This window comes from Panthera onca, chromosome C2 (genome assembly GCF_046562875.1).
Source record: "Panthera onca isolate mPanOnc1 chromosome C2, mPanOnc1 haplotype 2, whole genome shotgun sequence".
NCBI classification, from domain to species: domain Eukaryota; kingdom Metazoa; phylum Chordata; class Mammalia; order Carnivora; family Felidae; genus Panthera; species Panthera onca.
Genome location: NC_138347.1, coordinates 154,067,681 through 154,085,736, shown reverse-complemented (window position 1 = coordinate 154,085,736; position 18,056 = coordinate 154,067,681). Strand labels below are relative to the sequence as shown.

At 44.5% G+C, this 18,056-nt stretch overlaps 1 protein-coding gene and 1 long non-coding RNA gene across 4 annotated transcripts in view; one reads left to right on the top strand and one right to left on the bottom strand.

Moving 5' to 3' along the window:
• The window catches only part of STAC (SH3 and cysteine rich domain), a 139,134-nt gene that overhangs the window by 30,904 nt on the left and 90,174 nt on the right, over positions 1–18,056 (top strand). The gene's annotated exons all lie outside the window — the stretch shown is intronic.
• Positions 13,570–17,950, bottom strand: LOC144617385 (uncharacterized). The gene is made up of 2 exons (XR_013557798.1): positions 15,928–17,950; positions 13,570–13,775 (listed from the first exon to the last, which is right to left on the bottom strand). It is a non-coding gene; the product is annotated as an uncharacterized LOC144617385 (long non-coding RNA).

Genomic DNA, 18,056 nt, shown 5'->3' with positions numbered 1-18,056 from the left:
GAACCAGAATGCAGACCCCAGTAGCTTGACCACTGGGAGAAGTCCGCTCCCCAGGGCCCTGGGCTCTTACTCCATTACCATGCTGCGTAAAGTGTAACAGCCTATGTTTGTGTGTGTGTGTGTGTGTGTGTGTGTGTGTGTGTGTGTGTATTTTGTTTGTTTCGGAGAAAATCTTAAAGGGAAGCCGTTCTCTCTGTTGTCTGCATTAAAATCCAACCGGCACATTTCTCAGGCTGAGGCAATTGACCGAACAAATAAACACACCCATCTTTTCCGTCACGTATCAGCGGGCTCGGCAGCAAAATGAGTTGCAAGGCTAAAATCTCAGGATGCGTGTTGGTTAATTCCTGACTGATCTCTGTCTTCATCTTCAAGCGCGTCTTATAACCTATACAGCTCAGTCTGGTGCCTTGCCAGCTGGCCTCTGGCTTCATCAGAATAGTTTGGTGCGATGTTCGGGACTGTAAATTTAGCGGATTTGAACTCTCTGTATACCACGTCTTCACATGGGGATCTAACAGTCATCTCAAAATCAACCCAGCGAAGCCAGTCGCCCTGTTTCCATCCCCTCCCCCATCACATGTGCTTCTCCCCACCGTGTGACATCTCAGTAGACGCCACTCCTCAAATGGTGACGGCTCGGGACACGTTCTTGTCTGTATCCTTTCCTCCTCCTGTCTTTCCCTCAGTTTGTTCTGGTCACTGATGTTCAAGCCCCTTGGCGTTCCTCGAACACACACAACAGACTCCCGTCTCAGGTTGCGAGGATGGCCAGGCCCAAAGGGTGCTTGCTGGTGGGTGATGTTCTCAAGGTGCTTTTAAAGAAAACAGCCAGGAGGGGCGCCTGGGTGGCTCAGTCAGTTGGGCGTCTGACTTCTGCTCAGGTCATGATCTCCCGGTCCGTGAGTTCGAGCCCCACGTCGGGCTCTGGGCTGAGGGCTCAGAGCCTGGAGCCTGTTTCACATTCTGTGTCTCCCTCTCTCTCTGACCCTCCCCCGTTCATGCTCTGTCTCTCTCTGTCTCAAAACATTAAAGAAACAGCCAGGAATGGCAGGCAGGACTGGCCCGCAAAGTTGCACCGCCACTGTAGGAAGCAAGACCACGGCATCTAAGCCAGGAGAGAGTGTTCCTCCAGGATGAGGCCTTTCGAGGACTGCGTGTGTCCATCAGGCCAAGGAGCGTGGGCTCTTGCAGGCCCCACATACCCTGTGATGAGGCAGCGCGGGCAGGCATAGGCGTGGGCTCGGCTGCCTTGAGGGACCTGGCTTGGGTTCTCGACTCTGCTGTTTGCCGTCAGTAGACAACCCCTCTGAGCCTCGGTCTCCTCGTATTTCAAATTTTTGCAGTGCTGTGGTTCCCTACAATAATATTTGGGGTTTGTCGAAAGTCTGCATATAATCTTGGGAGTATGGTATATGTACTCTGTACCCGTTACAGACATCAGCTGGATGAGTTAAAGATAATTTTGGCTAAAAGTGACAAAAAAAAAAAAAAAAAAAAACCACCAGGCTTCCAGTGATAAACAGCTATGGGTTTGTTTTTCTCACGTAGCAAGAAATCTCGAGATGGGAAGTTGCTGGCCTTGGCACGGCTACTCAGCAAAGCTGTCAGGATTTTCCCTTTCTCTGCTCTGCCGCCGTGGCCTGTTGGCTTCCGTCCTTGTGTTCGATGTCCTGAGACGGCGAGGTGGCACTATAATTTTAGACAGCGTGTCTGTGTGTCAGACAAGAAGGAAAGAGGGGAAGGCAGGGCCGCATACGTCTTCCCTCTTTTGTCGGGAAAAGGAAACTCTCCGGCGACACCTAGATCGGATGTACATTTCCTTGGCCACAGCCCTGTCGTGGCCATTTCATGCTGGAACAGGAAAGCTGGGCACCCTGTTGTTCCAAGAAAAATGGAGGCTTTGCAAGGAAAAGGGAAGCAGAAACTGGAAGTTGGGTTCATAGCTAACGGAGTCACCCAGCTAAGACTCTTACAGGGAAAAAAGACTGAATACTGCTTTGGGAGAGGCACAATTGAGAGCTAATCCAATCTACAAGGAATTTATAAGCCTTGGGTGGGGAGACACAGAAAGAGAGTGGATCATAATACCCTACAAGGTGAAATAAGAACTTGGACTACAAGCATTAAGCTACAGCAGACCCAAGAAGCAGTTGGTTCTTACTGGAACAATGGAAGAATCTTCATGGATCCAGGAAGCCGTGATCTTTGAGCATTTCCTGTGTACCGGGCATTTCAACACCAATTGCTAAGGTTTCCCAGTGAACAAGACAGAAAGCCTGCCTGCCCTTCCGGAGTTCACATTTTCGGAAGGATATAGACAAGAAACAAACAAATTCCAACTGTTGCAACCCTGATGTAGCAGGTGGCTTTCCGAAAGGGTGAGAGGGTGTTCCCAGGCCGAGGAACGGTGTGAGCAAAGGCTCGGAGGCAAGAAAGCGCCCCCTGCGGGATAGAGGGACGTGGTAAGACTGGGCTGCCTGCAAATGTCTGGCTTGGTCAGAGTGAACAGAATTGATTCCCGGGCTCACCACTTACTTGTACCCTGTGCTTTACCACTCTGACCCTCAGTGTCGTCATCTATATAGGAATAGCGGTCTGTCATAGAATTGTAGAATGAGTTTAATGGGAAGGTGTGTGTAAGTGTCACGGTATGTAACAGTGTGTATGTAAGTACACAGTAACTTCCCTATGAATGAAATCTGGTTACAAGCAACAGTGTTCCGTTCATTGTTCCTCTTCTTTTGAAAACTGCTAAATTAGCCGTCCCCACTGAAGCCACTCTTTTCCCAGTTAATAGAACATTTCCAGTTATATGCAATGAGCTAAGACTACACAACAAGTAGGAAAAAAAAAACCTAATTCATGCTGATTAAAAGAGTCATTTGAACTAACTTGCTTATTCATTCTTTCCTTCAGTGTCTTTTAGTACCTGTAATATTCCAGTCATTACTCTAGGAAGCATTGTCCGATAAAAATGTAATGCAAGGCATTTAAGTTTTCTAGTGGCACATTATCACAGATTTTTAAAAGCAGATGAAGTTAATTTCAAAACTATATCTTACTTAACCCGATATCTAAAACACCATCATTGCAATATGTAACCGATATAAAAAATTATTGCAGAGAGGTTTTACATTCTTTATTTTTCTCTTTGCACCGAGCCTCCCAAGTCAGGGTGTGTTTTACATACAGCGCATCTCAGTTCAAACCAGCTACGTTCTAAGTGCCCTACGGCCATACGTTGCCATTGGTTCCAGGTCGGGCCGCACAGCTCTGTGCACTGGGCAACCAGGAATGAACAAAACAGACAACACTCTGTCTGCTCTTGAGGATTTTATGTTCCAGTGAGAATGACCAAACTTGCCTCTCTAGATTTTTTTTATGAATTGGGGTGCAGAACTTATGCCTGGATTTTGGTATGGTAATACTGAACTACACAACAGACAATGTGTTCTTCGTTTCCTTGTGTTTCTAGCAGAGTCACCTGCTAGCTTTCCATTAAAATTCCAAACACTGATCTACCATTTCACTATTAGACATTCGCAGCTCTGTTTTACAAACAGAAATCCCCAACCTCTTGCCAGACCCCCTGCAATCAATACCAGACATAAGCCACACTAACCTTCTCCATTTTGGTTTGCTAGTTGCATTGGTCAGTTGTGCAGCTACCCTGACAACAGTCCCCAAGTCTCATGGTTTATCATTGCGAATGTTTACTTCTCACTCCCGTCAAAGATCAATGTCAAGCACATGCCAGAAATTGTTGTTAATGCTATAAAACCCACCAGTATTTTCTTGCCTGGTTTGTGACGACGGGGTCTGTTTAAGAGGTTTTCCCTACCCTGGGCGCCAAGATACTCTGCTTCATTTTCATTCGTTAGCTTTCCTCTTCCACATTTAGATTTTTTAAAAATGTTTACTCATTTATTCTGAGAGAGAGGAAAGGGGCAAAGCAAGAGAGAATCCCAAGCAGGCTTCTCACTGTCAGCACCGAGCCCAACACAGGGCTCGAACCCATGACCTGAGCCAAAACCAAGAGTTAGACGCTTAACGAACGGAGCTACCCGGCCGCCCCCACATTTAGATTTTTAATTCAACCGTGAATGTGTGTGTGGTAAAGGAGAGGAAGGAACCCAATTTGTCCGTCTCTGTGGAGTGCTAATGTTTTCCTGACAAACTGTTGTAGCATTCACACGGTTCTGCACACACCCACACACTGTTTCAGGGTTCTATGTTTAATTTGAGTCCTTTGCTTTGTGTAGTTATACATAAATAACACGTATCTTTTTATTCCTGTGGCTTTGTCGTATGTCTTCAAATCTGGTTGGGATATCACCATCTTACTCTTCGTTTTCATAGTGCCTTTACTCTTTGCTCTGATCGTTTAGTCTGTAGGGTAGTTTTTATACTATATTCAGATGTTAACCCGTTCAAAATACCCTGTTGGAATTACGTTGAATTTTTACAGGAATTTGGAGAGAATTAACTTCGTAAAAAATGTTAGGTTGTGCCATCCATGAACATGGAATACCTTTCTATTTATTCAGGTATTTTTAGATGTCCTTTAATAAAACACTTCACTTGCCTACAGATAAGTATCCTCGCTGCTGTCAGCCTTTCTCTTGAGTTCTGTATATCAACTCTTAAATTTTCATATTTCGTGTCTCCACATGTCGAATTGGTTCTCTGTGACAGTTTGCTTATTCCCGCATCGTGCTAACAGTGTCCCTTAATTCTTTGGGATATTTATTATGCCTGTGCTAAATTTGCATTCTATTCTGGCCCATTGATTTTCTTCACTGTATCAGGTTATTTTTCCCCGTGAGCTAACATTATCCTGGGAGTATCTGCTGCCTTGGCTAGTGATTTGTACCTGGTGGGAAGTCCATCAGATGCAAAAGCCCAAGCTGTAGACCATGCCCCTGATGAGTTTTAGTGGAGAAGGATACGCCAAGAGCAGACGGCCTCTGGTATTGTTATCTGGACCCAACCATTTCCTGTTTACAGCCCCCCTGTCCCAACCAGGTCACCCTGCTCTTCAGGAAACTCCCCCACACCTCTACACTGGCATTTCTTTCATATCAAGAGCTGCTGTATACCCTACATGTAGAGGGGAAGTCAGGGAGGAGTTCGGGTGAGTCTGTGGCTCGCCCATGGTATCTCTGTCCCCAGTGGCAACAGGCATCTGGAGATCCCTGATGTTACCCCACGCCCCCAGCTGGCCCCAAGCTGGCATCGCCGTTTCAGTGCCCTGCATGGACAAGAGTGTGGGAGACAATGAGCTTCCTAAATCCCTGTAGGAGAGGAAAAGGGCCTAACAAAAAGTGTTTCCCCATGTGTCTCATGGCGCTCAATTCTCTTCCAAGTTTAAGCTGTGTGTGTGTGTGTTTGTTTTCCGATACGATGGAACCCAAAGACCTGCTGGTTTCTCTATTTTCCTATGTTGGGGAGCCTTGTATGTGTGTGTGCGGCATCTCCAACCCCTGGATATGATTCAGGAGAATCAGGGAGCACAGTCTGCTTAGTCTTCTTTTGGTGATAAATAGTATACTTCACGCACACACATAGACACACGGTGACACACACATACACACTCGCAAAAATTTTCTATTGTTTGCTTTACTGTTGATGACCAGAATTTTTCAGAGCAATGTAAGTAATAGTCTATTCCTAGAATAAGCCCTCATTAATCACAAAATATAATCCTTTCAGCAAACAGATTTATTTGATTTCCTCCTATTGTATGTAGAGTGTTCCCCCTCTGTATTCAGAAATGAAATTAGTTTGTAGAATGTGGATGTTTGGACCCTTTGGGGACCATTCTCCTCATAAAGTTCAAGCAATGGTATTTATAATAGGGTGAGGAAAGAATGAATTACAAAGTCACCCATTTGTATCTATACTATGGTGTAGCTCACAAAGTATAGCATTTATTTGCTCCTTCGATTTGGTGGGGAGGGGAGGAACTTGACCATGACACTGGATCCAACCACCTTTTTGCAGATGATTATTTTCTGTATTTTCTATGGTAATTGAGCTAATTCACTATTCTGCCATTTCTAAATAAATCTTAGTGATTTATTTTTTTTTCTTAGAAAGTTATCTTTTTAAATTTAACGAAATTTTCAAGTATATTACTAAAGGATTGCAAATCCCTTGCATTTGTGATTATGCCTCCTTTCTCATTCTACATTTTGTGTATTTAGTGGAGATGCTTTTTTTCCTCTTGATCAGAATAAAGTGTTTTCTATTTTCATATTTTTTAATACACTAGCTCTTGAATTCATCTATTCTCTGATTTTTCTTCTGCATTTTAACTTTAACTTCTGCATTTATCTATTAAACACTGTCTCCTGGTTTCCTTGTACTCATTTCCTTGTTCTTTTTTTTTTTTAAGTTACGTTCTTAGTTTGCCAATTTTCACCATTTAATCTGTAACAATAAAATCTTTTATGGCTTTGGAGTCACTCCTGAATATATATCCCTTAAATTTTTATAGTTATCATTCTCATCATTATTTTCTGAGTATTCTAAAACAGAAGCGGGTGTGTGTGCACCTGCAAGCTGATGAAATGGGGAGGGGGAAGAGTTCATTTCCAAATGTTTGGGTGTTTTTATGTCGTCCCTTATTTGCCTTCTGGTTGTTAAATTCTTGTCCTATAGCTCTGTGTTCATTGTACATGCCCCGTCTAGTTATCTATGTTGAGGAACTCATTGAGGATTCCTTTGTGGTTGCTTATAAGATAATATTTGTGAGTGTTTCGTGGGCCCCTGAAAAGAAAACGTATTTACTGACATGTAGAGAACCTAATACTCCCAATTAAATCAACATTATACATTCAACTGTTCAGGTATTTTATGTTTCTTTTACAGTGTTAGATTTATCCTGGATTGAAGAAAATCTGGTAAAGTCTTTATGGATTCATTTTCTTCTCTTTCTTTTTAGAGTTTAAAAGCTTTATACATTCTAATGTCTTGTTATTTGGTGCATAACAGTTCACAACTGTTTCAACATCATTATGGATTGTGCCAGTAACCACCAACTTCCCATTCTGACCCACTCACATTTTCCTTAACTTAAGTTCTACCCTGTGTGATATCAATGCTGCGAGTATCCCTCTCCTTTGTGGGTATTTGCCATTCTCTTATTTAATCTCTAGGAGGTATTTTTGTTTGGGTGGGGGCTCTTCTAAAGTACATTTTAAATTTAAGAGGAACGTAATCTATTAGCACTTATTTACATGCGTGTGATTTTATCTCTGTCATTTCATTTTCTCTTTCTAAACGGTTTCATGCTCCTTGCCCTTTTCTTTTCCTTTCTTTTTTTTTTTTTTTTTTTGAACGATTCTTTGCTGTAGGAATTATTTTTCTGGTAAGTTGAAGACAATACAATTTTATACTCTACTAGTGGCTACTTTTTAATTTTTGCTAACACTTATTGCAACTATGTGAATTATTACTGTTGAGAATAGAATAGCACAGTCTCCTTTTTATCCTGAGGATAATATGATAATAATAACACCTGCCTGATAGGGCAGATTCGTAGATCGAAGCGATGGTACGTGGAAGTTCTGTGAACAGTATGTGACACATAGGAAGGACTCAAATGTCAGCTGTACCTAATACCGTTGTTGTCATCCCTGTCACTTTTCTCCATATAGAATGAGGAAATTAACACAGCCTGATTTCCTCTCCATCCCCTCCCCCCACCGCCCCCCACCACTGGCCCCCACTGCTTGTGTTTTGTTACTACAAGTCATGAGGTTTTCGCTCCTGTTAAAACACTTCTAAGGGCACCTGGCCGGCCCTTAGAAGAGGATGCAACTCTTGATCTCAAGGTCTTGAGTTTCAGCCCACATTGGATGTAGAGATTACTTAAATAAATAAATAAACTTAAAAAAAATTCTAAATCATCTGTCCTCTGTTTAATTATAAATTGAGAACAGGTGACTTTTCTCTGAGACCTGTTTGTACCAGTCATTTTAACTTACCCATGTTTAAATTATTTCCAGCAAAGTCCTTTTATTCCTTGTGTTCTCCATATTTTCCCATCCTTTGCTTTCTGTGCTCGTGAATGGTCATTTGTCTGGGCTTGAGAAGATGTGGGCCATAATTTTGTCTCAGGGTGTTTCAGGTGATAGAAGAGAGATTTGAAGTGAGACTGGGGTCTCTTTCTGTAGGGATGACCCCTCTTCCTGCCTGTGTGCCCGGATGTCCTTCTTCACTGTTGACGCCTCACCTTTCTGACAGGATACTTCAACATTCCGGCAGGAGGAGAGATGTCTCTTTTCACTAGGCTGACCCGGCACACGGTGATGCCCTCCTTGACAGATTTGGGTCTGTTTTCCTCATTTAGCCAGGAACTCGCTCTTATCTTTGAGCAGTGCAGCTACTTTAGTCATTCTGAAGTCTTCTTCAGGATCCAATTAGTTCTTGATAGCTTCTCTAATCTTATCTGCTCTAACGATTTTCAGCTGACTATATCCTGCCTTTGTTTTGCGTGGGATCCTCTCAAACATACTCGCCCACCACCCACCCCCCGTGTCACTGGATCGTTCACCTTCCTGCTTTCACTTCTCCTGTTGTTTGATCTTACTGTGCTTCTACTGGTTTGTTACAAATTCTTTCCTTAACTCTTCCAGATCCCTCCCCTGCTAATCTAGTTTGGTCACTCCAGCTCGCGGATCTCACTTTGCAGGGATCGTATTTCCCCAACTGGGTTGAGCGCACAGAGTAGAAAGTACATGCGATTTATTTTTTATTCCAGTAGCGATTAGGTTCTTCCTATGCTATCTGAGTGCTATAGTCTTTACTCCTTTTATGCTTTAGAAGTTTTCACAGGCACCATATTATTGATTTGGGTTTTATGGCCTTTCATTTCTAAGGGAAAAGAGTTTTTCAAGATCTAGAATTTGTACCTGAACATAGTGAGAAAAGCCTCCTGTGAACACTTTAGTATTCCCGTTGATTTTGTTAGAGCTTTTTTTTTTTTTTTTTTTTTTTTTTTTTTTTTTTTTTTATATCTTAAGCCAGAAGGAGGTCAGTGGGAGTGTATATCATGAGTTAGGTGATACACAGTCTCAGGGACCACAGAATAAGCCAACAGTAAGTCCTCAGATCGTGTAGGCCATTAGCAGCAGCCGATGATAAACTTGACTCCAGGAAAAATTTTCATTCAGCCACTGTAAACACATTCTGGGAATAAAGTCAAAGATAAATGACGAATGGAGAAAAATATGTACTACACAAATACAAAGTAAATTTATAAATCTATAAAACATTTATGTGTCAATAACAAGATTTATAACCTACTGGAAAAAAAATTACTGTCTTGAGCATTTAGTTTCTGCTCATTTATTCCACATAAATCAGCTTGTCAACATAAAAAAATTCAGTCCTGCTGATCATTAAGGTATGGAAAGTTTTTAAAGTCTGGATACCATTTTTTACCCGTGAAATTGGCAAATACGTAAAAAATATATAACAAGCTTGGCTAAGGTATGGAGGAAAAGACACTCTCTCATATCAACCAACGGGACTGTGAATTTAAAAATAGATATTTTGGGGGCGCCTGGTCAGTTGAGCCTCCGACTTCGGCTCAGGCCATGATCTCCCGGTCCGTGGGTTCGAGCCCCGCGTCAGGCTCTGTGCCGACAGCTCAGAGCCTGGAGCCTGCTTCGGATTCTGGGTCTCCCTCTCTCTCTGCCCCTCCCCCGTTCATGCTCTGTCTCTCTCTGTCTCAAAAATAAATACACATTAAACACAACTTTAAAACAATAGATATCTGGCCAAGCAAATCTACTTCGAGCACTAATGCTTTTAGATATGCAAAGATGTAAGTACAAAATGTTTGCACCAGTGTTGTTTGTAATCGGAGGTACACCAGTGAGGGTAAGGATAGGCTGCTGTAACAAAGAAGCCCAACAAATACTCAGTGGCTCAAGAAATACTTATTTCTTTCTCTCATAGTTTCAAGGAAAACTGTTCAGGTAAGCAGGGCAACTCTACTCCTCGTGGTCATTCAAGGACCCATTTCCTTCCACGATCCTGCTCTCCCATTTTCTAGCATGGCCATAACCTCCGTGGTTGAAGCAGGATCAACACCACAGCCATTTTGCAGCTGGGGCGGAAGGCGGAGAGAGGTCAGAGCAGGCGTGCACACAGCCTGACAGCCTAGTTTCAGAAGTGACACATACCGTGTCATTATACTCCATTAGCAAGAATGCTGTCCCACTTGTGCGATTGTCTGCCGAAAGCTTTGGGAAATGTAACGTAACCCTATACCCAGTAAGAAAATGAAAATGGATTTTGGCAAACCAGTGCAGCTCTCTGCCTCAAGAATATGCTAGAAACAATCCGATGTCTGGCCCTTCTATTTGATGGAATATTAGGTGCGTGAGTAAAGAATGAGTTAGATCTCCCATTCTGTTAGACACGTGTGATAGAAAGATCGCAACATACCTTATGAAATGGAAAAGCAAGATATGGATAAATGTGCACAATATACTCACACTCGTGTTTTTCAAATGAGGATGTGCTGCACACTTACATGCAGGTATGTGCACAGGACATTTCTGGAAGAAGAAGCTGTTAATGCTTGACTCTGAGTTGAGCCAGGAATCTAATGTGAGAAGAAAACTTTTCAGTAAGTCCCTTTTTGTATTGTACAATATATATATTTTTTACCATATGTATGCATCAGTAACTTTGTAAAGTGTAAATATATACATACAAATAAGTTCTTCCCTTATTAATTCTTGCCAGCAATTATCTGTTGCTATAAGCTAGTGTCCAGGCTTATTGTCAAGCTCCTTTCTTCTTAGGTCCCTGTCTGCCTTCTTACGCCTTTAAACTTGAAGTTCCTTTCCTGTGCTGGTCCTCATTTTCTTGCCTTTGCCTACAAATAGTCTATCAGCCTGAAATATTGCCACCCCCAAACCCTGCATTTTCCAATATTCTTTTTGTTTGTTTGTTTCTGGCTTGCAAGACTGAGTTTAGTGCCATACTAACACCGTGGATCGTCTATATATCCCCCCAAGATGAAAACAAGGACAAGGGGCATGGGGTAGCCCTCCTCATCCCTAGCAGAATGGGTGACAAATAGCAGGCAGCTAATAAATACGTGTTGAAGTGAAGAGATCCTTTCACCCACTTAATTTAAAAAACATGTATTAAGGGCGCCTGGGTGGCTCAGTCAGTTAAGCGTCCAACTCTTAGATTTCAGCTGAAGTCATGATCTCACGGTTCGTAGGATCGAGCCCCACATCAGACTCTGTGCTGACAGTGCAGAGCCTGCTTGGGATTCTTTCTCTCCCTCCCTCCCTCCCTCCCTCTCTCCCCGCTAAAATAAATAAATAAACATTTTCAAAAGCATTTATTAAATGACTACAAGATTCCTCTCTTAAGTAGCTTCTCTGCTCCTTCATTTTTTTTTTCTGAGTTTTCTCTTTTGGCCTGTATATTTTCTCCCAACTAATTTCCGTCTCCTCTTTCTCAAGGACACTAACTTCAGAGTCCAACCATGCACGTGTTCACCAGGGAACAAGGAAACATTTTTTTTTTAATAAGTAAGGGAGTACATCTATATGAACTCATGGTTTTTAATAGTTATACAGATAGATTGATATAAAAATAAATACACATATATATGTGTGTGTGTGTGTGTTTGGGTATATGACTACTCATGAATATATTTCCCAGTTCTGTCTACTGAGAGAGCCTCAGATGAGTATCATCCCAGTGGCAATGAACACATCTAGTACCTAGATGTCAGTTTGTAAGAACCATTACAAAATGAAACTAACCAGGCTTCCTTGGAGAAATGGCCGACTGCAAAATTGGAACAGAGAAAATACGAGATATGCCCAGAGAGTTCTGCAGTGTCAGAAGGTAAGGAAGTACTCAAAAATAATTGGGGCATGTCAGAAAGGACACAGATGCTAATCTAAAGGAGCTCCCAATGACCAAACCTGGGACAGTTTGAGCAATAAAATAAATAATGATGTTAGCAAATTGTAACTCATGGAATAAAGCAGGCATTCCTCAACCCACACTAATAGAAATGAGTAACTGAGTGAATAAATAAATAAATGAAGGAGAATTCTACAACAGACTGCTAATTAATAAATGCAGAAGGAAAGGGCTGATGGAAATCAACATCGCCATTAGGTAAAAACCCCATGTGATAAGTTTTGCAGGCAAGAATCCCCAATAGATCCTGAAGTGTGTGATGAGAAACAGGATATTTGCACAGTCTCAAAGTATTTCTCCTCCACGAAACTCATTCATTACGGGTACAGAAATATGCAGTAATTTTACGGTGCAGCCACCTGGCAGGAATCACCTTAATCCAGTGACCAAAGTTAGTATCACCAGTAATGGGACATACTTGACATCAGGTACATCCTAATATGCTGCACTGAGAAGAATGTATCATTTTTGTCCTATTGTTACGAGAAATATGTAGACTCAATCTAATAAGAAAACATCAGACCCAAATTGAAAGACGTTCTACAAAAATACTGGCTAGTAGTCTCCAAAAGGGTCAAGGTACAGGAGATAGACTGAGAACCTGGTATGGATTGAAGAAACTAAGAAAACAGGACTAGATGCCCTGTGGAATCCTGGATTGGATCCCGGGCTAGAAAAAAGACATTCCCGGACAACTAGCAAAATTCCAATAAGGTCTATAGATTCGTTAGCTTTCTATCGGTGTTCATTTCCTGGCTACAGCTTACTACAGTTGGGTAAGGTGTTAATATTAGGGAAACTGGGTGACCGATAGATGAGGACTCTACTATTTTGCAACTTTTCTGTATAGATAAAATTGTTTTTAAAATAAAAAGTTGAAAAAACGAAATAGGTCATGCAGTTTATCACCGGGTTACTCTCTGGTAGGTGAGGGAACCCAGAGCCTTGAGGCTGAAAGTTCAGAATAATTCTCCAACACCTAATGGCTAATGTTTAAAATCAGTAGTGTGTTGGTTCGGTTTTTTTTAATCCCCCTCATTTAGTGTCATCTAACTCTGGGTTTGTTTTGTTTTGTTTTTTGTCTTTTTTGTTTGTCTTTTGTCTTTTTAATTATCCGGAAGAAGCAACTTTTTTGTTGTTCATTCGGCAAAGGAAATTGCCCTTATCTAATCTTTAGCGAGATAGATTGCTAAACCCAGAGAAAGTGCCAGATGAGGCTCTAAACAGTGGGATTCTTGCTCCTTGCTGCTCTGATTCTCCAAGCTGCCTTTAAAGCTGCAAGCTGTTTAATCGAAAACCATTTACTAGGTTCCTGTAAATCTAATGGGCAGCTTTAGACGTGCTCTACAGTGGTTTGAAAATGAAAAGTCAAGGATCATACACAGTGTATGAAATACACATAGGATGCAGCATACAAACTGACTTAATCTATTAGCCACTTTTTTCAAGGCATATGAGTAAGTTTTTCCTGAGTAAATACAACACTAAAGAGCAGAACCAGGCTATGGGAAAGCTATTCAGGTGGGAACTCAGAGCTTGGGTTCAAGTTCTGATCCCGTCACTAATTATATAGCGTCTATGAAAACAAGTCTTAAATAAGGATAGGGACACCAGTTTATTGGGTGTGCTGAACCCAGTGGGGTGCCCTCAGCTCTCGGTTTTATTTTTCTTCTTACCCTCCTCTCACATGGTTGGTTGGAATTCTGTTCGTTGCCTCTTGACAACGTTTTGGGCAGATGTCATGGCTTCTTCCATTGTTGGTCATAAGAGTCTCATTTTCAGGTAATAAAAGTTCTCCCCATCTGAAACACAACGTAAGCCTGACAGTTACTTCACTGCCCTTCCATTCATCTGCCTCCAGGCCCCTCCCTGCCTCCACCCACAAACACCCCCGCTAAGGCTTAGTTCAGCCTTTGTTCGAGAATTTGCACCGGGGAAGTGAGCTGGGGTTGCTTCCTTCCTTCCGTCTCCATCTTGTCGATTCGGCCTTCACACTCACCCTTCCCCTTGTGAATCAGCGGGGCGTTTTGCACACAAGAGCTCCGGGAGGCCTCGATCATGTCCCGCTCTGACAGGTGATGAGTAGAGCAGACCCTCTCAATGGTCGGAGGGCTGATGGCACTGATCGGAAAGTCTGTGAGCCTGGGGAGCACCTCGCCCCCCTCCACCCCTATGAGTGTCATCTAGCCTGACTGCCTGCTGGCACAGTCTCACACACCCTTCCCGGCACCACGGCTCCCTGGGCCCTGCTCTGCACAGCCTCCACTTGGCTGCTGCAACATTCCTGCTAGGTCAGTCTTGGAAGTAAGTGCCTGAGAACCCCAAGGACGCATATACAGGCTTCATCCCGGCCGCTCAAGGTGTCTCGAGGCCGCCCGGCATGTTGTAACTGCTCAAGAATAGGTAGGAGAAGGAACATTTTCTGGAATTCTCTGGAGGATGCTGGGGGTAAGCAGTTTTTCTGGTTTAGAGTGAGCCACACCTCTCACTATTTCTTGAGCACCTATCACGTGCCGGGCTTTGTTTGTGGCTCTGAGATACAGAAGTTAATGGAACAGTGAAACTTCTCTGCCCTCCATGGTGACTACCTTCTAGTTTGGGGGGCAGATCATCAACAAGTGAATGGATGAGTATATAACATAAAATGTAAAGTGACAAATAGGTATCATATGGCCCCTGATATGATATATGGAGAAGGTCTTAGCATCACTTTTATATTTCTGCCTAAAATGCATAATCTAAATCTTTGAAGACACATCAGACAAGCCGAGGTTGAAGGACATTCTGCAAGACAGAGACATTCTACAAGCTCTGATCTATCTAAAATAGAGCTGTCACGGGGTTCCTGGGTGGCTCAGTCGGTTAAGCATCTGACTTTGGCTCAGGTCATGATCTCACGATTCATGAGTTTGAGCCCCACATCGGGCTCTGTGCTGACAGCTCGGAGCCCAGAGCCTGCTTTGGATTCTGTGTCTCCCTCTCTCTCTCTGCCCCTCCCCAGCTTGCGCTGTCTCTCTCTCTCTCTCTCTCTCTCTCTCTCTCCCTCTCTCTCTCTCTCAAAAATAAATAAAACATTTCAAAATAAAGTAAAATAAAATAGGGCTGTCCCAAAGACAAAAGTTGAGCCACTATTCCAAATTAAATGAGACTTAACTGCACTTATCATGGGGAGCACTCAGCAATGTATATAGAACTGTTGAATCGCTATGTTGTACACCTGAAACTCATAGAACATTGTGTGACAACTGTCCTTCAATTAAAAAGAAAATACAGGAACACTAAAAGCAGTGAGTAATCTTAGATTAGATCCTCAAGGGTTGTCAGAATTTGAATATGACTTGCCTAAGAGATAATAGTATCTCATCAGCGTTAATTTATCGCATCGCGTTTACGTAACACAATGCGTATCTTTGTTCTTGGCGGAGACCTACTGGAATATTTAGGGACAGAGGGTCACGGCCTCTGCAGCTCGTTCTGAAATAGTTCACCGATGAAAACAATAGCAAGGATGACAACGATCAAAACAAAACCCGTTACTGAGGGAGAATAATAAGAGGCAAATCTTGCAAACGTCCATAATTGGCAAAGCTGAGTGTAGGGCGTGAGCAGCATTCGTGGAACTATTCTTGCCGGTTTTGTGTGGGTTTCAAGGTTTTCAGAACAAAAAGCCTAACTAAAGTAGCAATAAGCATTCTGAAGAGGGGCGGGGGCGGGGGGCAGAGCGTGGGGGTCAAGGAAAGTCTCTTGTGAAATGACCTTCGTGCAGAGAGCTGGTGGAGGGGAGAGTCAGCTGTCTGTGCGGACGAAAGAGCTTTGCAGGAAGAGAGAACAGGAGCAGAGGCCCCGATGTGACCGCGTTCCTGGTGCCTTTGGGCACCAGCACAGAGACCGGGGGCCCCCGGGGCAGAGTAACGGATGAAGGACGGCTGTCAGAGCGGTCACAGGTCCGCTCACCTCGGGTCCGAGAGGCCCCCGAAAGGACGTGAGCTGCGTTTTCGGTGCGATGAGACACTCGGGCGAGGTTCTGAGCCGGGGCGTCCAGCGGCCTGACTTCCATCTGCGACAGTCACTTCGGTCCACTTTGCAGGAAGGAGAGGACGAGGGGGCAAGCAAATCGGTTGCAGCTGATGTATTTTCCCGGGTGGCCCCGAGGAAGCAGTTGTGTGGGTGAGACGGGATGTCAGGCTGGACCGGGAGAAGGGCGGAGGCAGTGACGCGAAGGGAGTGGATTCCGCACGTGTCCTGACAGTCTCGTTGGCTAGTCTGTTGGCTAACGGACCGGATACGAAGTGTGAGGGGGAAGCTGGAGTCAAGGGCAGTTCTGAGGTCGGAGGCCTGATGAATTCGATAAAGTGGCACGCCGTTGACCGACTGGGGGCCTGGAAAGGGAGGGAAACCGGCTGGGGGACTGCTTCCTGGGCCCTCCAGCGCACAAGGCCACCGGTTCAGGGCCTGTCTCCATGGGAACCCGACTCTCCCGTATGTTCCGCCAAGATGCCGCCAAGAAGCCTTGGTTCCGCCAAGAAGCCTTGGTTCCCGGTGCCTTCTCCATACAGCAAGCGAGAGGGAAGCAGAGCAGACCGCTGCTCCCGTGGCCGGCACCCACCCTGGCGGCATCCACCCGCAGGGGGTGGTCTGGGATTGACGGGGCCCATTTTAGAACCACAGCTCCCTTTTACTCTCTGCCTGTCCGTGAAGGCCAACATATATTCTGTAGAAGGTGCTCCCTCCCCCTGCAGGTCGTTGGGTCATCTTACGGCCACCTCCTGGTTTTCGGGGCTTAGCCCCCTCATCGGGCTCGCCCGACCACCATCGCAGCTCTTCAGCCTCGTGTGTGTGCCCTCGCCTCTCTTGCCCCCTTTGAATGTGAGGAGGAGAACTTTCCCGTTGGTTTCAGGGCTCGAGGTCAACAGGCACACACTCATCTGTCTCCTTCCGTTCCACCCCCTCACGCCGCAGACTGGCCGGACGCAGCCCTGTGCCCGTTCTGGATCCTTGGCCCCAGCTCCTGCCTAAGCCGGGCAGACAACCCTCCCCAACCCCTGAAAGAGAAGCCTGCACAAGTGGGTTGGAAAGGGGGAGACCAAAGCCATAACGCAGCGGGAGAGGGTCAGAGTTGGCGTGGCTTGGAGAGAAGCGGGAATACAAGAGACGTTTGCACAGGAAAAGGGGTCAGCCTTGGGTACTGGCAGAAAATGGCGTTCAAGATCAGGGCTGAGAAAAACTCAGAGAATTCTTCCAGAAGATTCTAACAGGCCAAAATATCGAAAGGATGAGTCTACTTTAATGTTCTCACTACCAAATGGGGACAGCTCCAACATGTAAGGCAGGAAGTCGTGCATTCACGTATTCAACACGGAATGCCCGTCCCCATCCCCAAACCCACACCTGTGGGCTGGCGATACGAGAAGGAAGAGAGTAGCTCTTGAGCGCAGTGTATAGACTGGAAGTATGCAGAGGGTTAATCGTGGTGGCGTACTATTCCTACAGGGATGGCGAGATGCCGGGAGCTGCACAGAATTGGAGAAGTCAGGGGAGACTTGGGACAGGGCGTGGGAAGGAACATCGGAGTTGCAACTTAGATAATGGACAGAAGGTCTCCAGGGACGTGTGTGAGGAAGGACAGGCTCCGGCAAAAGGGCATGGCCAAGCCAAGCCACCCAGGCTTCCATTCTTCTCGTAGAGACGCCAGTCAGACTGGATTAGGGCCCACCCTAAAGGCCTCGCTTTAGCTGAATCACCGATTTATAGGCCCTGCCTCTTGGGTGCCTGGGTGGCTCAGGTGGTTGAGCATCCAACTCTTGATTTCAGCTCAGGTCATTACCTCACAGGTCACGGGTTCGAGCCTCGCATCAGGCTCTGTACTGTCAGCGTGGAGCCTGCTTGAGATTCTCTCTCTTTCCCTTTCGCTGCCCCTCCCGCTCATGCTCACTCTTTCTCCCTCTCTCCCTCCCACCCCCAAAATAAATAAAATTTTTAAAAACCCTTTAAAAAGAAAGAAAGAAAGAAAGAAAGAAAGAAAGAAAGAAAGAAAAAAAGAAAGAAAGGCCCTGTCTCCAAATACAGTCACATGCTGAGGTTTC